This window comes from Gorilla gorilla, chromosome 5 (genome assembly GCF_029281585.2).
Source record: "Gorilla gorilla gorilla isolate KB3781 chromosome 5, NHGRI_mGorGor1-v2.1_pri, whole genome shotgun sequence".
In the NCBI taxonomy this organism is placed as follows: Eukaryota; Metazoa; Chordata; class Mammalia; order Primates; family Hominidae; genus Gorilla; species Gorilla gorilla.
The window spans coordinates 130876485-130903048 of NC_073229.2; the positions used below are offsets into that span (position 1 = coordinate 130876485).

Here is a 26564-nt window from a genome sequence, read left to right on the forward strand (position 1 = left end):
CAGTCAGTTTTAGGGCTTGAGGAAATTTAATTTCCATTTCAGAAACTCACTAATCTAGTTGTGACCAAACCTTTTCCTACCAATCTAACCAAGTTTGCTCATAAACAATCACACTAAGACCACAGCCTTCTTCCCCAACGTAGGTGCAGATGAAATAAAGAAGTTTACAGCAGTTTTTTCTAACGTGGGCTCTGTAATAAAAGCCTGCTACAGTCAAATATTTGAGAAACACTCAGTACTGTTATCTTCTCTTATAGATTCCTAGCCTATAAAAGAAGAGACCCATTTAACTTTGTTTCACCCGTTATGTCCTAAACTTTTTTGATTGTGGAGTAACCTCTCTTAACAATTCCACTACCCTAGCCTGAGCCCTTAGCCTGATAGCCACTCCCTTTTGGGCCGACTGCAGCTGCCTGCCTCTTAGCTTTGTGACTATTGTCACACAACATACGGTCTTTACTCAGCAGCCCATACTAGGTCCTCACCAATTTCTTGATGGAGTACGAAGTAAGGTTTGCCATATTACCTACTCTACAATTTGGGGACTTTAACTATTGCAAGCCCAATCATCACTCTCACTTCTTAGCTTTTATTTAAAGAGTAAGTTTCTATTCTAAATTGATTTCTACAACTGCTGTTTATGGAATTAAGATGAATCTAGTGGTGTTCAGCTGATCACGCGGGTGAAGTCTGTTGGTTGCTTTTTACAGTATTTTATGTTCCTTCTTCTCTTGCTTCGTGTGTGCTGTGCTGTGAAGCGTGACAGAGCACCTGCCTGTGTGTGCACAGCGCCGTGAACTCAATCTTTCAGCCACTTTCTTTTTTTTTCATGTTTAAATAAGAGATAAGCCACGTTGGCTAGGGCATGTGGACTCTCCATGAAGTTCACTAACAAAACGAATTTATGTATCGTTGCAAAATAGTCAACACTCCAGTCTGTTAGAAACAGGTGCCAAGAGAGGAAATGTTTAATATTTTCCACGTGGCATGGGCTCTGTCAGACGGTGTTTCCAACCAGAGTCTGTTTACGCCGTTAAATCATAGGTTCAGAGTCTTCCTTTTGCCTCAGGAGTCTGTCTGGTGGCTGGCTCGCAGCTAGCTTCTGCACAATTCCCTCACTCTGACCCTGCATCTTCAACGCCGCCATTCTGCCGAACCGCTGCTACTTCTGGGTGAAAACCTAGTTCTAGCTCCCTCCAGAGTTAGCTGGTTTGGCTATTTGAAAGCTACTCCTTCAATGAACCATTCTTTGTCATTTCAGAAATGAACCCTGCTTTCCAGCATTTGGGCTGGACAGGGTTCTCCAGGCTTGCTAACTGCAGCAGCTGTTTTCTGTCCCCAGTAAGAGCCAGGGTGACATACATACCTGCCTAGAGCCACCCTTGGCAGGAGACTCAGGGAGAAGTGCCCCCAGGACCAAAGTAAGTAGTGCCATGGCCCAGACTTCCTCTTAGCCCATCCTGCTTCTTCCTCATCCCCTACTTCTCATCCTGTCTGTTTTAATTTCTACTTATTAATATTTTCTTCCCACATATTTAAACAGCTCCCACCAAGGAAATAATGTCAGATGTGTTGCTTTTTCAACTGATGGGTTCTAATCATCATGTTACCAAATTCTGCACATCCTTGCCAAGTAAGGCTTGGCTCTCTAAAGGTTTAGTTTGTTCATTCTATCAATAAGTATTGCCTCTAACTACGTACTAAAGAGTTCTAGACTCTATGCACCAGACACAATCCTTGCCCTTGTGCTTATGTGCTAATAAGGAAGACAGATAATAAACAAGCAAAACATATAGAATGTTAGCGATAAATGCTCAGGAGAGAGAATAAAGCAGTGATGATGGGTTGGGGACAGGGGTGGGGCTGAGATTCTAGATGGGGTGGCCAGGGAAGGGGAAGTCCTCTCTGACAAAATGGTATCTGCAAGACGCTTAAAGAAGAGCTGCAGAGAGATATGTTGGGGAAGCACGTTCCAGGTGATGGATTTCAGGACATATTTTCCCAAAGCATGAACCTTGGAATTAAAGAAAACAGCAGAAGCAGAAGACCTTGCCTGAAGCAGGTCAAATTAAACCTAGGAAGGATTTTTCTGACTTTCCCCTGAAGCAGGTCATAAGACCCTCATTCAAGAGGCACCCTTCCTATACACAGCGGAAAGGGACATCCTTATCTCTGAAGACCCAGGGACACACGGAAAAATTTGAGCAAAGAACCCTTGCTAAGTTTCCCCCAGTTTATTAGCATTAGGTCATATTTCCTTTGTCCAATCATACTTCTCTGTCAAACTGAGCATAAAAAACACATGGGTTTACCCGTTTCTTTGGGTCTTCATTTTCTTATGAAGTCTCCCATGCCATAAACTTATATTATATACATTATATTAAATACTTATATTAAATACATTTTTATACTTTTCTCTTATTAATCTGTCTTCTATTATAGGGGCCTCAGCTGTGAACCTAAGATGGGAAGGAAAGACATTTATTTTCCTCTACATAGGTATAGGGGCCATCCTATGCCAAGGTCCTGGGGTGGGAATATGCCTGGGAAGATTAGTGTGGAGGGGATAGCAGGCTGCTGTGATGATTAAATGTGCATGACATGCCTGGCATATAGATAGCACTTAATAAGTGGTAGCTATAATTATGAGTCACTCATCACTTGTTTATGGTTTGATTCATAGAAACAGGTGCATAATTATCTGATTAAGTAGGCCCAAGTCTGTTTCTTGGCTTCAAGAGGAGTGTTCAAGGCTGGGCATGGTGGCTCATGCCTGTAATCCCAGCACTTTGGGAGCCAAGGTGGGTGGATCACCTGAGGTCAGGAGTTCACCATGTGTGGCCAACATGGTGAAATCCCATCTCTATTAAAAATACAAAAATTAGCAATGCATGGTGGCGCACACCTGTAGTCCCAGCTACTTGGGAGGCTGAGGCAGGAGAATTGCTTGAACCCAGGAGGCAGAGGTTGCAGTGAGCCAAGATCGCACCACTGCACTCCAGCCTGGGCCACAGAATGAGACTTTGTCTAAAAAACAAACAAACAAACAAACAAACAAACAAAAAATGAAGAATGTTCAGCGTGATCCCAGCATCCATCCCATCAACATTCCTAGTTTTTCTCCATCAGAAAGGTAATGAGGCCATTGCTCACACAAAAAATATGTTGATGAGAGGATTTCCTTTACCTACCACGGGGCAGTCATTCTCACAGTGTGGCCCCTTAAGCATCAGCATCAGCATCACCTGGGAACTTGTTAGAAATGCACATTCTCAAGCTGCACCCAGATCTACAGAATCAGAAACTCTGGAATGGGGCTCGGCTATCAGTGTTTAAAACACTGGGTGATTCTGACGTGTACTAAACTTTAAGAACGACTGCCTAGAGTTTCTCTGTTCTCAAAGGCAGGGGGAAGCTTCATTATGTCACTCAGTCATTTCCTTTGCCCTCTATGGAGTAGTTACTGAAACGCCAGGGATTTGGTCTAGGTCCTGTTGCTCACTGCACAGAAAGCCAGTCACTGAGTATTGCCAGGGAAGAAGGCTTTATTCAGGTGCTGCAGCGATGGAGAATGGAAGATCAGTTTCAAATTTGTCTCCTCAGCCGACTAAAATTCAGAGTCTATATAGCAGGGAAGAAGTGCAACTAAGTGTGGGAAAAGAGGAATGAGGGAGGGGATGAGGAAGAAGAGCTGATCCACAGGCAGCAGTTAGGCAATCATGATGGGCAAGGGGTCTGGTGTTTCCCAGATGTGGTGATTGGGTAAGTTTCCATTCCTTGACTCTATCTGGGAGGCCTGATGGCTGGTGTCCTGAGAAAAGAACTCAGGTTAGACAAACGTAAGTTTCTCAAGTTTTAAGATTGGGAGGATCAATTTCTGTGTTTATTCAAAAGAAACCATAAACATAAGTTCTATGGAACCAGTGCGCCCATTTGAGAACCATGTTATGAGAAGGACACTTTGTTCTTATTGCTGTTATTTTAAGTTTCCTGAGATGCTCTGTGGCTCTGTATGGTTGTTACTCACCAGGATCTCTAGAGACAGCCCATCTCCCTCCCTAGACTGATGTCACCAAATTCTGAATGAAAACAACTCCAGGTAGGCTCTGAGACCCACCCAGAGGATTTCCTCTACCCTGGTTACTTCCTCCAGCATTTGCAAAAATGGTCCTGATCACCTTGGAGAACTATTTTGATTGTTGTTATTATGGAATTTAAACAAAAACAACAAACAATAAACTTTCAAAACCAGCTTCAGGTTTTCAGACAAGACCCAGCATTTATTCCTTTCCCTGTCCCAGGATGATGTTATTTTGCTATGTTCTGTGAATCAGATGGAGCACGATGCTCCAGGAACCAGGGCCACTTCCAGTAACCTTTCCAGCATTGAGAAGCCAAGTGGCCTAACTTTTCCATAGGAAATGGTGCAGTTGACTTATGAAACAACCCTGCTGGTCCTGCATTGGACTGACTCGGGGAAGGGTGGGCTGGAGGCAGAATGGAAAGGAAGGGTCTCTGGAAATCTGATTTATTGCTCCTTAGTTCAAACCCTTCTGGTAATTACTGTTGGTGTAAGCTGGCATTCTCAAAATTACCCCAAAATGGAATTACCTGGGGTTCTGTTTAAAATGTCAATTTTGGGGACTCCAAAACAAGGGCTTCTAATGCAAGTGGTCCTTCACATTTTCGGAAATATAGGAAAAGTATGGCCTAAATTTCTTAACTTCACAGAAAAAGTTTCTTCATGATGCAGGGGCTGCTACTTCTCTAGAACAATCTCTTACCAGTCTCCTTTTGCCATTTAGAATAATATTTGGTTTTTTTTTGGGTAGTCTTTTACATATTTTATTTTATTTTATTTTATTTTATTTTACTTTAAGTTCTGGGATACATGTGCAGAATGTGCAGGTTTGTATATATATGTGCAGGTTTGTATATACCTATACATAGGTATATATGTGCCATGGTGGTTTGCTGCACCTATCAACCTGTCATCTAGGTTTTAAGCCCCACATGCATTAGGTATTTTTCCTAATGTTCTCCTTCACCTTGCCCCCACCCCCCAACAGGCTCCCCATGTGTGTTGTTCCCTTTCCTGTGTCCATGTGTTCTCTTTTTTCAACTCCCACTTATGAGTGAGAACATGCAGTGTTTGGTTTTCTGTTCCTTCGTTAGGTTGCTGAGGATGAAGGCTTCTAGCTTCATCCATGTCCCTGCAAAGGACATGATCTTATACTTTTTTATGGCTGCATAGTATTCCATGATGGATATGTACCACATTTTCTTTATCCAGTCTATCAGTGATGGGCATTTGGGTTGGTTCCATGTCTTTGCTATTGTAAATAGTGCTGCAATAAACATACGTGTGCATGTGTCTTTATAGTAGAATGATTATATTCCTTTGGGTATATACCCAGTAATGGGATTGCTGGGTCAAATGGTATTTCTGGTTCTAGATCCTTGAGGAAACGCCACACTGTCTTCCACAATGGTTGAACTAATTTGCATTCCCACCAAGAGTGTAAAAGTGTTCCTATTTCTCCAAATCCTTGCCAACATCTGTTGTTTCCTGACTTTTTAATAATCACCATTCTGACTGGTGTGAGATGGTATCTCATTGTGGTTTTGATTTGCATTTCTCTAATGATCAGTATGATGAGTTTTTTTTCATATGTTTGTTGGCCACATAAATGTCTTCTTTTGAGAGGTGTCTGCTCATATTGTTTGCCCACTTTTTGATGGGGTTGATTTTTTTCTTGTAAATTTGTTTAAGTTCCTTGTAGATTCTGGATATTAGACCTTTGTCAGATGAGTAGATTGCAAAAATTTTCTCCCATTCTGTAAGTTGCCTATTCACTCTGTTTGCAAATGATATGATTCTATATTTAGAAAACCCCATCGTCTCAGCCCAAAAACTCCTTAAGCTGATAAGCAACCTAAGCAAAGTCTGAGGATACAAAATCAATGTGCAAAAATCACAAACATTCCTATACACCAACAATAGACAAGCAGAGAGCCAAATCATGAATGAACTCCCATTCACAATTGCCACAAAGAGAATAAAATGCCTAGGAATACAGCTTACAAGGGACATGAAGGACATCTTCAAGGAGAACTACACATCATTGCTCAAGGAAATAAGAAAAGACACAAACGAATGGAAAAACATTTTGTGCTTATGGATAGGAAGAATCAATATCATGAAAATGGCCATACTGCCCAAAGTAATTTATAGATTCAATGCTATTCCCATTAAACTATCATTGACTTTCTTCACAGAATTATAACAAAACTACTTTAAATTTCATATGGAACCAAAAAAGAGCCCATATAGCTAAGACAATCCTAAGCCAAAAAACAAAGCTGGAGGCATCATGCTACCTGACTTCAAACTCTACTACAAGGCTACAGTAACCAAAACAGCATGGTACTGGTACCAAAACAGACATACAGACCAACGGAACAGAACAGAGGCCTCAGAAATAACACCACACATCTACAACCATCTGATCTTTGACAAACCTGACATATATTTTATACATATAGTTTCTTCTTAGAAATTTTATTAGAAAGGTCTGCTAAAATTTATTTAAAATATTTTCAGCATCAATTTGATCATTTCTTAAAATTTAGCTTATTTATTTAGAGACAGGTTCTCACTCTGTCCCCAGGCTGGAGTGCAGTGGTGTGATCATAGCTCACTGCAGCCTCAAACTCCTAGGCTCAAGCAATCTTCCTGCTTTAGCCTCCTGAGTAGTTGGGATTACAGGCATGAGCCACTGATGTGTGTGTCTGCATCTGTATAGGTAGATAGATATAGATAGATAGATTATTTATACAGAGAAATGTTACCATTCTCATTCCTCATCCTCTGTGTTGGCTTGATCTTTCACTGTTTTGTCATCAGTGATCTACTATATCACAATGATGTGCTTTGGTGTTGGGTATTTTTTGTCCTTGATGCTTGGCTCTGGGTAGACACTCACTCTGTTCTGGGAAATTTCCTTGATAATTTTATTTCCTCTGTTTTCCCTTTCTGGAACTCCTTGTCATTCAAATATTGGACTTCCTCAACTGATTTGATTTTTGGATTTTATCTTTTCTCTCTTTATTTCTCTCTCTCTCTTTCTTTCTCTCTCTCTCTCTCTGCTTTCTTGGAGACTTCATCTTCCAACTAGGGTTACCAGATAAAACACAGGATACCTAGGCAAATTTGAATTTCAGACGAACTAAATCTTACATGGGACACATTTATACAAAAAAGTTATTATTTTTATTTTATTTATTTATTTATTTATTTTTTGAGATGGAGTCTCACTGTGTTGCCCAGGTTGGAGTACAGTGGCATGATCTCGGCTCACTGCAAGCTCCGCCTCCTGGGTTCACACCGTTCTCCTGCCTCAGCCTCCCAAGCAGCTGGGACTACAGGCACCCACCACCACACCTGGCTAATTTTTTGTATTTTTAGTAGAGACTGGGTTTCACCGTGTTAGCCAGGATGGTCTCAATCCCCTGACCTTGTGATCCACCCGTCTCGCCTCCCAAAGTGCTGGGATTACAGGTGTGAGCCACCGCGTCCAGCCTTATTTGTTGTTTTTATAAAATTCAAATTAAATGGAGAGTCCTGAACTTTTCTTTGCTAAATTTGACACTTTTTTTTTTTTTGAGATGGATTCTCGCTCTATCATCCAGACTGGAGTGCAGTGGCACAATCTCAGCTCACTGCAACCTCCACCTCCTGGGTTCAAGCAATTCTCCTGCCTCAGCCTCCCTAGTAGCTGGGATTACAGGTGCACACCACCATGCCTGGCTAATTTTTGTATTTTTGGTAGAGACAGGGTTTCACCATGCTGGCCAGGCTGGTCTCAAATTCGTGACTTCAAGTGATCCACCCACCTTGGCCTCCCAAAGTGCTTGGATTACAGGCATGAGCCACCGTCCTCTGGCCAATTTGACAAAACTTCTAACTTTACTATTGAATTGTTCCTTTATGTGGTCCCTTTTTTAATCTCCAAGATCTCTCAATTGTTCTCTAAATGTTTCATTATAATAGCCTCTTTTGTTTCTTGAATAGGATACCTTCTCTTTTCTCTCTAGAGAGATTGAGGGCTTTTAAGAAGCTTCCTTCTGTCTGGGAGTGGTGGCTTACGCCTATAACACCAGTACTTGGGAAACTGAGGCAGGTGAATAGCTTGAGTCCAGGAGTTCCAGGATCAGCCTGAGCAACATAGCAAAATAAATAAATAAAAGCTTCCTTCTGCTGCCACTTTCTCTCTCTGGCTCTCTCTCTCTTTTTTTTTTTTTTTTTTGGTCTCCGCCTTTCATGTTAGATTTCCTCACATGTCTGGTGGTCCTTTCTTAACAGTAGCAAATACTTCTGTTCATATTTAAGAGTGATGCACTAAATGGCTATTTGGGAGTTGTTCAGGGATGTAGGTGGAATCTGTTCATTGTTTGGGCTCTGTACCACTATCTGTTTCACTGGGGGCTTCTGTCAATATCTTTAAGTCTTCTCTCCTTAGCTGGTCAGGTTCCCAAAGAGAAACCCTCTAATTTCCCTCCTGGAAGGGATAAGCATGACTGTTAGCATTCTGGGCGGTAAAGTCTAGAGGAAGACTAGGGCCAAGCGGTCTCACTTTTCTGTAACCCCATTTTCAGCATGGGATCCCTGCCTCAGTGTGCCTGGTGTCCCTGAGTTCAGAATCCCTCTGGCTCAACCTCTTCAGAGAGTCTTGCATCAAGAGGAAGTAGAGGGCCCTTCATCCTGTGTAAGGCAAGGGAAGTGACCTGGGAGACTATTCCTTATGTAGATTTTAAATTAATTTTCCTGTTTTTTCCACTCCTCTTAGATCCCCCATTTTCAGAGTTACTTGATTCTTCCAGTTCCTGAACATTTCTGGGGGCAAACTTACTTCTGGCTTGGGTTTCAGCTTTCTGTGATCTGCTAAGTCAGTTACCACTTGTACATGTGTTTTCAAACTTGCAAAATTTTGTTGCTGTTGCCTCCTCTCCTATTCTTTTTGTCCTTCAAGTTTATGCCTCTCGAATCATTTTACTGTCATTTTATCAGAATTTTGGGAAAGAACAGTAGCAAATACTTCTGTTCACTACATGAAGCTTAACCAGAGGTGGTGGCTGGTATTTCATTTAGAAACTTGCATCCATTCATAAGTAAGATTACTTTATAATCTTCTATTCTTTTAATATCTTTTATCAGGCTTTTGTATTACAGATTTGCTGGCCCACAAAATAGTTACCTTTTCATCCTTTTCTATGGCCTGGGGTAATTTAAATAACATGGAATTATCTGTGTTAAAGATTAGATAAAACATGGCTATGAAGTCATCCAGTCCCATTCCCCTGCCCCTTCTTCTTTCCCATCTCCTTCCCCTTCCCCTTTCCTTTCCCCCTTCCTTTTCCCTTTCCTTCCCTTCAAGACTGGGTCTCACTCTATAGCCTGGGCTGGAGTGCAGTGGCACAATCACAGCTCACTTAGCTTTGACTTCCCGGGCTCCGGCGATCCTCCTGCCTTAGCCCCCTGAGTAGCTGGGACCATAGGTACACGCCACCATGCCCGGCTAATTTTTGTATTTTTTGTACAGATAGGGTTTCACCATGTTGCCCAGGCTGGTCTCAAACTCCTGGGCTCAAGCGATCTGCCCACCTTGGCCTCCCAAAGTACTGAGGTTACGATCATGAGCCACCGCACCTGGCCTTCTTTTTGCAATGGTAGATTTTTTAGTTGCATTTCCAATCTCTTCTATGGTAATTAATCTGTTCCAGTTTCCCACATTTCCTTGGATTCATTTTGTTAATTCATATTTTGCTAGAAAATCATTCATTTTCGTTAGGTTTTTATACTTGTTGCCCCAACTTTCTTATAGTAGTCTCTGATGATTTTGTTAGTCTTTATTTGAATTATATCTCCTTTCTCATTCTAATTCTTGCATATTTTTCTTCTTACTCCTTTTTCTTATCAGGCTTTTGAAGAATTTATCTATCTTATTAGTCTTTTTGAAGAGCCATGTTTTGATGTATACTTTCTCTCTCTATATATATTTTTTGGTTTGCTTTCTATGTAAGATTTTATCTTTGTTAATTTCCTTTTCCTTTTGGTTATTGCTCTTTTTCTAATATCTTAAGATGAATATTTAGTTTCTTTATTTCTCATCTTCTTCCTTAAAAAAATATAAAGCTATAAATGTTCCTCTGAGTAAACCTCCACTGTGTCCCATAGGTTTGGTATAAGTTATTCTTTTCCTTCCTTTATAGTTTGTAATTTTCCTTTAAATTTTCTCTTTGATCCACCTGCTATCTAGTAGCACATTTCTCAATTTCCATGTCATTGAGAATCTTTTAATTACATTATTTGTGTCTCAATTCATTGAATTATGATCATGTGATCTGCTAGATCTCACTTTTTAAAAATGTATTTTCTTTATGATCAAATACAGAATTTTTTATTCTTTTTAGTGTTTCATAAACATGGCAAAATATGATACTCTCTGTTTGAGGGATATAATGTCTACATATAGCCATTATGTCAATATTATTGATCATATTAGTCAATTCCTTTCTGTCCTTAATTATTGTTTATCTATTAGACCTGTTCACTTATGAGAGAATATGTTGAAGTCCCTCACCTTCATTGTACAGTTTTGTTGGGTTGTTGTTGCATTTCTGATTGTTTTTGCTTTAGGTTTGGCTTCTATATTGTTTGGTACCTAAAGGTTTTTCACTGTTATATTTTCCTTAATGATAGTATTTCTTATATTATCATTACATAGTAACCCCTTGTAGTGCTTTTCTTCTAAAATTCCACTATGCATTAACATTTCTACTTCTTTCTTTTTGTTTGCATTTGCCTACTCTTTGATTTTCAGCCTTTTTTATTACTATATTTTAAGTGTGTTTCTTATATAAATAGGTTTTGCTTTTTTAATCCAGTGGAATAGTTTGTCTTTTAGAGAAAGAATTTAGTCTTCACATTTTGTGTGTGACTGATATAGTACTTGATTTTATTTCTTCCAACTTACTTTTTTTTTAATTGAGACAAGGTCTCACTCTGTCGCCCAGGCTGGAGTGCAGTAGCATGATCTCGGCTCACTGTAACCTCTGCCTCCTGGGTTCAAGCGATTCTCCTGCCTCGGCCTCCTGAGTAGCTAGGATTATAGGCATGCACCACCATGCCCGGCTAATTTTGTATTTTTAGTAGAGATAGGGTTTCACCATGTTGGCCAGTCTGGTCTGGACCTCCTGACCTCAAGTGATCCACCCGCCTCGGCCTCCCAAAGTGCTAAGATTACAGGCGTGAGCCACCATGCCCACCCCAGCTTACTTTTTCTGTAATTTATTTTTAGTGTTTTTTTCTCTCTTTCCTTTATATTAGCTTGCCTGAACAAATCATTCTTTCCTGGTTGCATTCTGACACATACTCCTCTACCAGCATTTGAAAACAAGACACTATTATCCTCACCAATACTCATCTTTTACCCCACTGAGATGCTTCCGCTTCCTCCTGATCCCTTCACTCTAACAAACAAGATGAGAGCTTTAGGATCATTTTACTTTCTCTCTCCTCCCCTCATTAGCCCCTTAGAATCTTATTTCTCCCTCTCCTTCCGCCTACCAAAAGTTGCTATTTTCTCATTTAAGCTCCTATCCCCACCCCTCCCCGACTCAGACACTCCTCTCCAAGCTTTAGTTTGCTGGGAGTGTGTTCTGCTTTTCTAACTGATTCTCCTCTCTCTCTGGCTGCTGGCCCTTTTTAAAATGGGTTGTTATTTTTTTATGTGGGCTCATAGGTCTCAGGGTTTGGTGGCTTATGTGTTCTAAGTGGCGGGAGCCCCACAGGTGGCAGAAGGTCCCCACAGACTGAATTGTAGAAGCTGCCAGCACCCTGCTAGTCACGTGCAGGAAACTCCCCAAACTTCTCACACTGCCCCAGCTTCCAGGTAGAGGACTCAGTCTCCCATTCAGCTCCTCCTCGGCCCCTTCAGCTAGGAAAACCCAGCACAGTCACACTAGGCTTGTGTTGACATTAGCCCTGACAGCCCCTCTCCACTCAGGATTGACTGTCTTCCCTTGTTCACCTTTGACATTATTCTCTAGGCACCTGCCCAGCCCACTGGAAGAAGGAAGCTTACAATTCTGTATGCTTGGAACCCACCAAAGCCTGAGGCCTCACTGGCACCCAGCCATCCACAGGAGTTAGCAGCTGTTTGAGTCCAGAAGGAAGAACTTTTGGAGTCGGAGGTGGGAAAGATAGAAATTGCATCCAAATTATCACATTCCCAGAACCCTCTTTTGGCCCCGTAAGTTATTTCCATAGCCATTGATCATGCAATAGCCTGGATGAAAAGAGTAGAGCTGGAATGAATAGCTACAGTCCTGGTTAACAACAGCTTGAATACAAGCTCATTCCACTCCCAAGTTTCAGGCTGGCCTATCTGGGAGACAAATGCCAACTACTGTGGTCCTACACATTTTTACCACCACTACATGCAGAGATAAGAGAGAGTTACTGCACTTTCATTATGAAAAAAAGCAATCAAAATGGCTTGGAGTAAAAATGTAAATTTTTCCTAACCCTGCTTTATCTGATGAGATATCCACCTGCAGTGAGGAATCACTGCCAGTTTCCCCTCAGAAGGTGTAAAGATCAGGCTAGTTCTGGGAAGGAAGATTGAGTGAGCATATTATTAACCTAAATGGAATTAGATTTCCGTTTCAATAAAGATTCCCATTAAGGCTGCAAGCAATACAGCGACAGCAGTGCAGCCATAACCACCCACTGCCTGTAGGAAGATGTGTTTGAATTACACCTAGCTGTGCACCCCATTATCACTTCACAAAAGGTAGTAACTTGAGGTGGACCTCTGTGGTCACCATGTCCTTCTGCTGATGCCACAAAGGAATCCTAGCTTGGATGCAATCAATAATCCAAACATACATTACTCATGTATCAGCATATGACAAGAGGATGACAGTGGTTAATCAACTAATTATGACATGCTCTTTTCATCGCATAGTGTATGACTTATTGAATATTCTTGTATTTTTATGTTTAGTTGCAATGGAAAGGGTATGGCAACTATATTTTATTCAAACTGTGTCCATCAAGAAGGGCAAATCCGTATGTATGTGTGATCTTGTTTTTGTTTTTGTTTTTTTTGAGACAGAGTTTCACTCCTCTTGCCCAGGCTGGAGTGCAATTGCGCGATATTGGGTCACTGCAACCTTCGCCTCCCAGGTACAAGCGATTCTCCTGCCTCAGCCTCCTGAGTAGCTGGGATTATAGGTGTGCACCACCATGCCTGGCTAATTTTTTGGTATTTTTAGTAGAGACAGGATTTCACCGTGTTGGCCAGGCTGGTCTCAAACTCCTGACCTCAGATGATCCACCCGACTAGGCCTCCCAGAGTGTTGGGATTACAGGGGTGAGCCACCACAACCAGCGAAATCCATGTTTTTATATCCCTGGGGGAGGCGTTGCCAGGGCCTGCCATACTGGGGTAAGCAGCTACTCCAGAGTCTTTGTCCTGTTTACCTATTTCAAGTCTAACGAAAATGTCAATTCTCTTTTAAAAGACTTAGGAAAGACGTCACACACTGGCATCCTGTGAGCTGCTGCAGCCCTCAGATTTGTTTTGTATGAGCAGCAGGTTTTTTCATTGTATTTTTGTTTTTGTTTTTTTCAATGAATTCACTGCCAGTCTTCAAAACTCTGCCCTCAGATTTGTTTCGTATGAGCAGCAGGTTTTCTCATTTTGTGTGTGTGTGTGTGTGTGTGTGTGTGTGTGTGTGTGTGTGTGTGTTTAATGAATTCAGAGTCTTTAAAAAAAACTCAGAAAATCTAACAGAAAAGTCTGGACTTCTAGTTTTTCTTGGAAAAAAAGATTGTCTGGCTATCCTGGGCCCAAATTCCCTCATGCTGACAAGTGGCAAGACTGAACAGCAACTGTTTCTGCGCTCCCGCTGGCCCCAGGGGAGGGCCGCTTTTTTATTTTACACCCAGCAGCTTCTTTCCCTTTTATCACCTGGCTAGCTGCTGACTTGAGAGTACCATAAGGTAGAAACAGTCACCAGAAGACCACAGTTCCAGTCCCCACTGCACTGGGAAACCCTGGGCACCTACCATCACAATTTTAAGCCCTTCTTGCATATGAGGAAACTGGAGCCAGGGTGGTGAAGTGGCTTGCCCGAAGGCATTAGCCCAGTGTTCTTTCCAATGCACCAGTGATGAGCAACCTAAACGCAGACAAAAGTGCTTCTGTTGCTCAGAGAAAAGGTAGGGCACCGGGAGCTGAAGGGGCAGGGAGGAGGGTGCGGTGCAGGATGACTGCCTCACTTGCCAGATGTGTCTAAAAGGAGAATCCCCATTCTCTTCCTGTTTCCTCTATAGACAAATAATGTTCACCACTCCACTTCCTTGTTCCTTCACACCTGCTACTTTGGATTCAGACGAGAAGTTCCAAGAATCCGTGAGTCCACAGCGTGACTCTGGTTTGCAGAACCTCTGTCCAGACCAGCCAGATCAGAATACAAAGGAAAGTGACACATCCTGGATCTCAACCCACTTCGTTGGGAAGTCTTCCTGATAAATTTAGAGATAACCTAAAGCCCTTGGGGACTTCCTCTTGATTTGTATCTGCTGAACACCTGCCCCCCTCCCTACTGCCCCCCCCCCCCCAACCACAGATGAAAACATCGACTCTGCAGAATTAATGGATATGGGAATCACCTGGGGACCTCTCATTAAATTGCAAATTATGATTCAGAGGGTCTGGGGAGGGACAGAGACTCTGCATTTCTAACACACTCTCCGGTGGTGCCCACGCATCACCGGGGCGGGAGAACCTTCCATCATTCCAGCAATGCTCACCATCACTGCCATTCTTGCTCTTCTTTCTGGGGCCCTTGCCCATTTTCTCCATGGTATCCTTCTTTTTTCCTGTTCTTTTCCTCTTTTAATCCTTCTTTTTTTCTTCCCAGCCAACTCACTATTCCTATATCCCTGCTAACCCCCAATGCTCCTTCACTCAAAGATGAAGAAACTCCTGCCCTTTCTTCCTCCAGACATTCATCTCCCTCCTTTCTCTCCTCAGCTTTGTAGTGCCAGGAAAAGAAAGATCACCATTTATTGACAATTTTGTGTGAAGGACTGTCCCAAGGGCATTACCTATATTACTTAATTCTCACAACAACCCTGCCAAGTACACATTATTTCTGCCATTTTAGACATGAGAAAATTGGGACTTGGGGTGGTTAAAGAAATCTTGTCCTCAACCAGGAAGTAGTGATCTGAGATTAGAATTTAGATCTGTCTGAGGCCAAAGTCTACAACTTCTATACTGCACCATGCTCATATAAGGTGAACAATCTAGAAGGCAGCTGGTAGGAGTGGCTTCAGTAAAAAGGAATGGAATACCACGAGCTTCACCGCATTTATGCATCCTGAACACTTCACTCCACTTTTGCTAAGTAGATGCCCTATGAGACGGTTTGACATACCAATAATGAGAGCTGTTTCAAGAATGCCCAGATTAGCTAGGATGGTTGGCACCTAAATAGCACAGTAGTAATATTAAAGCCCAAAGTTGCCAATATGCTCAATTTTCAATGTAAGCTTTTATTATAAATTAAGACCCATAACTGTACACACACAGTCTGTTACCAAAAAAGAAATTCCTTCCATTGGCCAATTATTCAACCACATGAAGTCTACTAAAGGATGATGCCAAGCCACCCATCAGTCCACACAGGATCCATCTTGGATGGATAGCCAGTTCCTTTTTCTCTCTCTAGTTTCTCTTCCTTGATTCCACCTCTAGGATCCCCTCACTCTCTTATTGTCCTTTGCCTTGTCCTCAAGATCCTACCAAGAGTCCTGGCTTCCCACCTGGGAGCATGTACCAGTTCTTCAAACCTTTGTGTGTTTCTGATTCCTCAGACTACAGCATCTACAAAATAGGTAAACCGTTCTCTTGCTTATACTGGCCCTCTCCCTCCCTTGACTTTTATTAGATACATCAAAACAAAACAAAAAACTCCTTTTAAATTCTCTTAAAGATCCTGCAAGGTATGAAGGGAGGAGAAAAGGCAGGGGCTGGGTATGAGGAGAAGTCCATCTTGACATACAAAAATGTTAAAAGCCTATATACTCAAAGGAGAAGTGAAGAGTCAGACTTTTACATGTGGAACAGACAGGGAAACTGGGAGCAATATGGTGTAGTCATCAGATGTGGGTTCTAAATTCATCTCAGCTACCAACCAGCAGTGAAACCTCGGATAAGCTGTGTGTTTTTCTCAATACCAGTTTCTTCATCTTTAACGTATGGAGATTGGATTGAACAATTACTAAGATTCCTTTGTTCTCTACTCTGCAGTGTCTTCTCTAGCACCTAAAATAAAATAAACCAGAAATTAATGAAAGAGTGAAAATAATATTGCTCTAACCAGAAACTTAGATACTTGATTGAGTCAATGCATGAAAACAAGAAGGTAAAGAAACCATGATTAATAATAATAAATGAATAATAATAACAATAAAATACAAAAAAATTAAATAAAGACAAAAATGAATGAGCCTATAGTTTTACTTTTTAAGAAGATGTTAAATGCCCTTCCAAAGTGGCCACTCATTATCCATAGCCATCAGTTACTTGTAAAATACACTGTTGGGACAATGCATATTCTATTCAGAAGTATATTGCCACTTAAAAACCTTGTTTTCCAATAAAAGCATTGAGTCATAAAATCAACCAACATTTTTATTCTAAACTGTGGTAGGTAGATCAGAAATAAAATTAGGTCAACATGAATAATTTCCTTCATGGCAGGTTACGGAATTTAATGTACGTGATATTTTCCCTCTCTGAAGTTAACATGTAATTATGTTTGCTTTATGCCAATTTATCTGCTTCTAAATGTTCCAAACTGAAAAAAGGAAAACAAAGCCTGCCTGTAGCTGCCTCTTCCTTCATATACACACCAGGCCAAAAGACAGAATGGCTGGAGGCATGGTCTCCAAGTGTGTGCTTTGCGGGAGGCCTACCCACCCTAAAAGTATAAGGGCAAAAGTGTATCTCTTTGTGTTTGGAGCTGACTGGCTCAGTAAAATTTTCTAAGTCAGTCTGCACGTACACCACTTCCTCAGTCTTATAAGTAAGGACGCCCTCCTGCATCTGGCCCTTAGAAACCTGACCCCTCCTGATTGGTCATCACTTATTTTCTGGGAATCAGCTTTCATCAGCCCAAACCCTTCCTGCAGAAGGATGCCGCAGCCTCTCTACTCAGGGGATATCTTGGCCAGGAGAAACATTTTTTGTGATGATGTTCTTCTCATTCTCTTCCTTCTGTAACCCCATCCTGGCCTCAGGTACCCATGGTCTCTATGCCAAAATCACAGGTGAAAATTATATTTTGATTATTTGGCCTAGATTCTCTCCAGGCCTGACTTTCAACTACCATTGAAATGATTCTCCTAAATAAATATTACCTGAGAAAACCCAAGTTCCACCATTTGGGTCTGTCATGTTCCCAGATGAGGGAAGCAACAGGCATCAAGAATTCCAGAACGTTAGAATCCTTAAGTGGATCGAAAGACAAATTTGAAGGAAAATCTTACCTCTTGCCACCCTCCACTAACAACTAGGGCTTATTCATTTTTTACTCTTCATCAAGAACAATAAAAATAAAATATACAGCTGGGCACGGTGGCTCATGCCTATAATCCCAGCACTTTGGGAAGCTGAGGTGGACGGATCACTGGAGGCCAGGAGTTCGAGACCAGCCTGACCAACATGGTTAAACCCCGTCTCTACTAAAAACACAAAAATTAGCCGGGTGTGGGGGTATGCACCTGTAGTCCCATCCACTCGGGAGGCTGAGGCACAAGAATCGCTTGAACACAGGAAGCAGAGGCTACAGTGAGCGGAGATCGTGTTGCTGCACTCCGCCTGGGTGACAGAGCAAGACTCTGTCTCAAAAAAAAAAAAAAAAATATATATATATATAGCTGAATATATGGGTTGCAAATTGACCTGAGCCAATTTATCGCTCGAACCTGGGAGGCGGATGTTGCAGTGAGCCAAATCGTGCCCCTGCAATCCAGCCTGGGTGACAGAGTGAGGGTCTGTCTCAAAAAAAAAAAAAAAAAAAATATATATATATATATATATATATATATATATTTATCCTTGCTCCCAGGTGGTTCATTATGATGAAAGCTAGTCTTAGGCCAGTTTCTGACAAACTTACAAAGCTTTATCAGCAAGCAGGCCCCCAAATCATCATGGAACCCTTCTTCTAGTCTTGGTTCTAAGTCCCCCCACACTGATACTAACAAGCACCTTGCGTGAGAAGGAGACAGATACCATGCTATTCTGACAGCAGCTCAGTCAGTCTTCTGGGAAGATCAGGCAACAGAGTCCCTCATGCAGGAGAAGGAGGCAGGGCCAGATGGGCCTCTGGACCTGGGGCACTGCTGCAAGGTGTACGGCTCATGGGCTTCCTGCAAAGGTGTGCTATTCCCGGGCAAGGATGGTGGGACCTAGTACAATCTATCCAACCTCATAGCTAGAAGACTATTAGTTTAGCCAATTAAAATTGGCTAAACACACTTTCTGGTGTAGATATTTATAACAATATTTATAAAGCTTACATAACCACTTCCAGATCATGGTTTCCTAATTAGGTTCTTTCAAATGCTATCCATGCTGCCTAGAGTGATATTAAAGTTAAATTACACAGAGGTATATCATAGTGGTTATGCAGAATTATTTTATTTTATTATTATTTTTTTTTTGAGATGGAGTCTCACTCTGTTGCCCAGGCTGGAGGGCAGTGGTGAGATCTCGGCTCACTGCAACCACCACCTCCCGGTTCAAGTGATTCTCCTGCCTCCGCCTCCCGATTAGCTGGGATCACAGGTGCTCGCCACAATACCCGGCTAATTTTTTGTATTTTTTAGTAGAGACAGGGTTTCACCATGTTGGCCAGGCTGGTCTCGAACTCCTGACCTCAGGTAATCCACCAGCCTCGGCCTCCCAAAATGCTGGGATTACAGGTGTGAGCCACTGTGCCGGCCCAGAATTATTTTAAATTAGAGATATAACTTTCTGACATATCCTACCTTACATTTGACATCTTTGTACAACATGGTAACTATAGTTAATAACAATGTATTGTATTGTGTTCTGAAAATCACTAAGAGTAGATTTTAAGTGTTCTCACCACAAAAAAAATAAGTATGTGAGGCAATGCATATGATAATTAGCTTAGTTTAGCCATTTTACAATGTATACATATTTCAAAACATTATGTTATATATGATAAATATATACAGTTTTGTCAATTAAATATTAATTAATTTTTTAAAATTAACCTCTTAAACCCCTCTATCATTCCAATCTATCATATTGCTGGAGAAATTGTGGAAATATGCAAATAAAATAACACAATTTTTGTTTTAGTTTGCCTACCATCTCAATGTCCAGCCATTACAGAAAATATATTTGAATAGAGTACAGAGAAAGGAAAGCACATGAAAACAAGGTGGCAAAAGAAATGACCTGGGACCGGGCACAGTGGCTCATGCCTGTAATCCCAGCACTTTGGAAGGCTGAAGTCACTTGAAGTCAGGAGTTCAAGATCAGCCTGGCCAATATGGTGAAACCCCATCTCTACTAAAAATACAAAAATTAGCTGGGCATTGTGGCACATGCCTGTAGTCCCAGCTACTAGGGAGGCTGAGGCAGAAGAATTGCTTGAACCCAGGAGGCAGATGTTGCAGTGAGCTGAGATCGCGCCTCTGCACTCCAGCCTGAGTGACAGAGCAAGACTCCATCTCAAAAAAAAAAAGAAAGAAAGAAATGATCTAGGAACCTAGGGATTTGTTTTAGCTTAATTAAATTATTTTAGCAGAGTTTACTAAAAAGCATGGCGAGGGATGGAACAAGGAAAGGGATGGAAGAAGATGTGGGTGGAGAGCATTCTTCTCTACATGCATTCTCTCTGCAAAAGGAGCCTAAGCCCCTTCACAGAAGAGAGATTTACTTTCCGGGCTTTGTAGGTTAGACACTGGCTTTATTAAGAGTGGCTCTTGGAGCCACTGCTCAGGTAAAGAACACAACGAAAGGGGCCATTGAGCAGAGCTGCTAGATCCAACCCACCCCTGTTAATCAAAGGAACAAACTGAGTTATTTACCAGAGTCATTTACCTTGCAGACAACTCAGACCATTGTTCCCTGGGGCAGGATGATGACTCACTTGATCAATCACCTCCCCACCAACCCCGCACTGTGCCACCCCTGCTTTATCAGTTACAATAACTCATGCCTTTCTGCCTTCTACTCACCGTTGACATTTGCTTTGGATAATCAATTCATAGATTAAAAGAGCAGTATCGTTTTATTTAGCAAAACCTTCAGGAACACATTCAATCCTATTCCCCATTATTTTACTTAATTAACAATTGATGGTGTTGAGCTTTCACCTATGCATAGAACAGAGAAGAGTGGGAAGAGCAGTGGACAAGAAAAAGGAGACCTAGATTCTTGTCCCAGCTCCACCACTCACTTAATGTGTGACGACAGCCTGGTCCTTCTCTGAATTGAGACCGGACCAGGTGACCTCTAAGGTCTCTTCTGGGACAGGGCATCCATTCCTTCAACAGTTATTCATTGAGCATCTCCTGCATATGAAGTATTGCTCTAGGCTGTATCTGGAGAATGCAGTAGTGAATAAAGGAGATGAAGTCCTTAACCTCGGGGAACCCACATTCTAGGAGGGGAAGAAAAACAATAAATAAGAAAATAAATATAGGCCAGGCATGGTGACTCATACCTGTAATCCTAGCACTTCAGGAGGCCAAGGCAAGAGGCCAAAGTTTGAGGCCAGCCTGGGAAACATAGCAAGACCCCATCTCTACAAAGAAGAGAAAGAAAAAGGAAATAAATACATAATATGTCACATTAAGTGATAACTGCTATGGAGGGAAATAAAGCGGAGTAAGGGGAATAGGGTCTGGTGCTATGTTGGATGGAAAGGGAAGACCTCGCCAACAAGGGAGCATTTAATCAGAGACCAGGAAGACCTGAAAGAGTGAACCCTGTGTTCACTGGGTGAGGGGTATTCCAGCAGAGGAAATGGCAACTGCAGAGCCCCTGAGGTGGGAATGTGCTCCGCATGGTCAAGGAACAGCAAGGCAACCAGTGTGGCTGGAGTAGAGTGAAGAGGGGAGAAGGGTGGGGATGGGCTAGAGGGCTTGGGGCTGGGGGCGTGTAGGGCTTGCAGGCATGGAAGATCTTTGGCTTGAACTCTGAGGAACTTGGGAAACCACTGGAGGATTTTTGACCTGAGAACTGCCATTTTCTGACTTTTATTGAAACAGATTCTCTCTGGCTACTGACTATAGAGGAGATTAAAGTACAGAAACAGGCCAGAGATGATGGTAGTTCAGACCAGGTTGGCAGTTTGTAGAGGGGGTAAAAAGTGGTCAGTTTCTGTTTCTGGATCTATCTTGAAAACAGAACCAACAGAGTTATGAGACAAAGAGGGGAGTCAAAGACAACTCCATGGTTTTTACAACTGGAAGAGTGATGGATTTTTTCTGTTACTGAGGTGGGGAAGAGTGGATTAGTTTAGCTCGGGACATGCCAAAAACAAGATGCTTATTAGCTGTCTAAGAGATGTTTCATAGCCCACTGTATATATGAGTCTGAAATTCAAGAGGGGTTTGGAATACAGACATACAGCAGGCCCTGACAGTGTCTTGCCAGTCTCTATGTGGCACACCCTGGCAGTTACCTTGACAGCTTGACAGATTGCTTACATACCTGCTGTTGCAGACAGACGGTTAAGGAAGCCTCCATGATTCCTGCCTCTAGGCGTTCTCACTTTCGGGTGATGCTTTTCCCGTAAGTGTGGGACCTGTGACACAAATGGAATAAGATACATGTGATAAGATGTGGGTACATGTGGATACATGTGGGTAAGACACATGTGATTATGTATACATGATTACGTGATTACATTCCATAGGAGTGTAGTGCCCACCATGCTAGTCTTTCTCTTGCTGACTATGCGGAAGCAAGTAGCCATGTTGGGCAGTCCTAAATGGCAAAGAACTGGGGGTGTCCTCTGGGAGCTGAGGGTGGTCTCTGGCCAACAATCAACAAAAATCTGAAGCTCTCGGTCCCATGACTACAAGGAACTGGATGCTGCCAACAATTGTGTAAGTGGAGAAGTAGATCCTGGAGACTTTCCCTGGTCATAGGACTATTTCTGGCTTGTTCCCAGAGCACGGCAGAAGTGCAAGGGAGTTCATGTCCCCAGGAGCAACTTTTCACCAGTTAGTAATAGGAATTGGTGGACGAATAACCCAGCTTCTTCAATCCTTGTTGGGACAAATCTGAGGTGTGCAGTAAAGGCCCAGGACAAATAGCTCAAAGGAACGGAAGGGAGAGAGTCAGAAGCAGATGCATACTTGAAGGAACACTTGATTATGACAAAGGTGGCACTGAAGCACAGTAGGAAAAGAGTGGTCATTTACATCAATGATGTTAAGTTAATAAGACAGTCAAACGGGAAAAAGCAAAACTTGACCTCTACCTCACTCCATATACAAAAATCAATTCCAGGTGGATTGTAGATCTAAATCTGAAAGGTAAAATAATAAAGATTCTAGACAATAACATAAGATAATAATTATTATTTTTTAAAATTTATTTTTAATAGATGTATCTTTTTAGAGACAGGGTCTCACCCTGTCACCCAGGCTGTAATACAGTGGCATGATCATAGCTTACTGCATCTTTGAATTCCTGGGCTCAAGTGATCCTCCTGCCTCAGCCTCCTGAGTAGCTAGGACTATAGGTGCATACCACCAAGCTCAGCTAATTAAACACATTTTTTTTTTTTTTTTGTAGAGATGAGGGTCTCAGTATGTTGCCCAGGCTGGTCTTGAACTCCTGGCCTCAAGCAATCCTCCCACCTTGGCCTCCCAAAATGCTGGGATTACAGGCATGAGCCACTGAGCCAGGCCATAAGAGAATAATTTTACATCCTTAGGGGCAGGCAAAGATTTCTTAATCAGGAATTGGAAAGCACTAAATATAAAGCATACACTGTGATAAAACAGTTTCACTCTGAGATACATACCTGAGAGAAATGAGTCCATTTGGTCACCAAAAGACATGCACAAAAATGTGTTAGCAAGATAATTTGTAATAGTTAAAAATAGTAACAGCTTACATGCTCATCAGTGGTAGAACGGATAGACCCAGTACGTCCAGTCACACAGTGGAACATTATTTGGTCCAGAAAATCAACAAACAGCTGCCTCACACAACACCGATGACTCTCATGAGTCCCATATTGAGCAAAAGAAGCCCTTGGGGGAAGGGATGCAGAATGAAACATGAACTTCAGCTTTATCTAAGGTGTTGTCCTCGTTTTGTAGAAAACTTATGTATGAAACAAAAGTGGAAAATGGCTAACATTTATTAAGCCTGGATAATGAGAACACAGGGGCTGTAACATTCGTCTTTGTACTTTTGGGGGTATTTTAAAAATATGCAGCCTCCTCCAAAGACAGAAACAAGCTAAAGTGTGATACATGAGCAGAAGTAGTAAGGATGTCCCCAAGAAAGTCCAATTTTCTTCTCTACTAAAGCCCCTATGTTTTATACCACACAGTTAAGTATCCAGTTACCGATTATCTTGCTTCACTGGTGTCTTAATTCTGGCTGCCATAACAGAATACCATAGACTGAGTGGCTTGAACAACAGAAACTTATTTCTCACAGTTTTAGAGGCTGGGAAGTTCAAGACCAAAGTGCCAGTAAGGCAGGTTTCATGCTGAGGCCTCTTCTCTTAACTTGCAGGCAGCCTCCTTCTCATTGTGTGTTCACGTGACCTCTTTGTGTGCTCACATGTGGAGAGAAAGAGACAGGGAACAAGATCTGATTTCTCTTCTTTTTTTGTTTTGTTTTGTTTTGTTTTGTTTTTGAGATGGAGTTTCTCTCTTGTTGCCTAGGCTGGAGTGCAATGGCACGATCTCGGCTCACTGCAACCTCAGCCTCCGGGTTCAAGAGATTCTCCTGCCTCTGCCTCCCAAGCAGCTGGGATTACAGGCGCCTGCCCGCCACCACGTCCAGCTAATTTTTTGTATTTTTGGTAGAGATGGGGTTTCACCATGTTGGCCAGGCTGGTCTCAAACTCCTGACCTCAGGTGATCCGCCCGCCTCAGCCTCCAAAGTGCTGGGATTACAAGCGTGAGCCACTGCACTCGGCCTGATTTCTCTTCTTACGAGGGCCCTAATCCCCTACAAGGGCCCACCCTCATGACCCCATCTAGCCCTAATTACCTCCCAAAGGCCCCATCTTCAAATGCTATCAAACTGGGAGTCAAGGCTTCAACATGGGAATTTGCTGGGGGGACACATTCAATCCATAACAATTGGCTAATTGCTTCATGCATATTATTCTTGCTACCCAAACTACACTATAAATGCAGATCACAGACTGAGTAACAGTTCTCCAGTATTTCCTCTGTTTCTTGAGTGATTTATGGATTGATTGTCAGAAGTAAATTTGGTAATCTCAGACAAGACATGTAACACTGCCTGCCTCATTTTGCCCATTCGTGTAAATTCTTTCCTGTGTACTTTAATATGCATTCCTTATTTCCCTAAGGTTTTGCTATAATAGGCCTCAATAAATATTTATTGAACAAATAAATGAATTTTAGGGGAGATCCATATACAGAGTCACATATTTTCCCCATCTGGCAGATGCAAGGAATTTTAAGCTGCATTTCTTCTATTGGCTGTTGAACCTGGCAAAATGCCAACATCTCCATAGAAGTAACACTTTAAAATGTTATTAGCCATATACACTTTGGTGTGAACAAAGAAACCGAAGCTAATTCCTGATAGAAGCCATTTTGAGCTCTAGAAGTCTAAGGAAAGGCAATAGTGAGGGACTAGAAGGGGAGGCTTGAAGACACCAAAGAAAAATAATAGCTCCTTTGCAATTTTGCCTAAAGCTCTAGAATATTGGTAAGCAAAATAATAACAATCAGATATCCTCTTGCTGTTTGTATTATTTCATGGCATTGATCTGAAAAACAGTCAATTATCACTAAAGCTCTTTCTACCTCCTTACTCTTGATTCCCTCAAAACATTTATCCTGTGCCTATGTGATGTACTGTAAAAGTGCCTGGCCCCATTCCCCTCCACATTCAGCCTTTTGAGGGCCAGGGCTAGGATCCTCCAGGCAGAAAGGAGGTAGAGCCAGAGAGCCCTTGAGGCTACAAGCTGAGCCTCTGCTGAATCCCTGGAGAAACTTGCCCTGGGGGTGGTGGCAATAACATAGGCATCTGTCAGGCCCTTGCCATCTCCACCCACAGCAATCCCTGGCAGCAGCACAGGCCTAACTGTGGGGCCCCGGGTTGGGCAATGTGTGGATAATGCAGGACTGCCAAGGGCCTGGAGAGGTAAGGGCCTCTCTTAATGCGAGTGGCTTCACTAGTTTGGACGAGAAACACAAAATCACAGGATTCCCATGACTGGTATATATTTGAGAAACTCGCTTATAAAAAAGATGCCCCCCAGAGGACATGAACAGACATTTTACAAAAGAAGACATACATGCTACCAACAAGTATATGAAAAAAAGCTCAACATCATTGTCATTAGAGAAATGCAAGTCAAAACCACAATGAGATACTATCTCACACCTGTTGGAATGTTAGGTTTTTATTAAAAAGTCAAAGAATAACATGCTGGCAAGGTTGCAGAGAAAAGCAAATGCTTATACATTGTTGGTGGGAGTGTAAATTGGTTCAGCCATTGTGGAAAGCAGTGTGGTCGTTCATCGAAGAGCTAAAAACAGAACTACCATTCAACCCAGCAATCCCATTCATTACTGGGTGTATACCGAAAGGAATATAAATCATTCTGCCATAAAGACATACTCACTCAAAAGTTTGTTGCAGCACTATTTATAATAGCTAAGACATAGAATCAACCTAAATGTCCATCAATGACAGATTGGATAAAGAAAATGTGGTGCATATACACACGGCATGGAATACTATGAAGCTACAGAAAAGAATGAGATCAGGTCTTTTGAAGGAACATGGATGGAGCTGGAGGTCATTATCCTTAGCAAACTAATGCAGGAACAGAAAACCAAATACCACATATTCTCACTTATAAGTGGGAGCTAAATGATGAAAACACATGCACACGTAGAGGGGAACAACACACACTGGGGCCTATTTGAGGGTAGAACATGGAAGGATGGAAAGGATCAGAAAAGATAACTATTGGGTACTAGGCTCCATACTTGGGTGACGAAACAACCAGTAGCGCAAACCCTCGTGACACGAGTTTACATATGTAACAAGCCTGCACGTGTACCCTCCAACCTAAAATAAAAGTAAAAATAAAAATAAACAAGATGTCCCCAAGGACATGGATTCTATGGCTCCCCTCACACTTTAAAGGATTCAGGAATGATAAATACCAGTTACCCTCTTGGTTAATCAAGAGAT

The 26564-nt window shown here is 42.0% G+C and overlaps 1 long non-coding RNA gene across 1 annotated transcript; it reads right to left on the minus strand.

The window, feature by feature from the left end:
- Positions 1 to 15644: 15644 nt before the first annotated feature.
- Positions 15645 to 23588, minus strand: LOC134758766 (uncharacterized). Its single transcript, XR_010134336.1, has 5 exons — positions 23257 to 23588; positions 22615 to 22662; positions 21840 to 21933; positions 20848 to 20928; positions 15645 to 16403 (listed from the first exon to the last, which is right to left on the minus strand). It is a non-coding gene; the product is annotated as an uncharacterized lncRNA (long non-coding RNA).
- Between the last annotated feature and the right edge of the window lie 2976 nt (positions 23589 to 26564).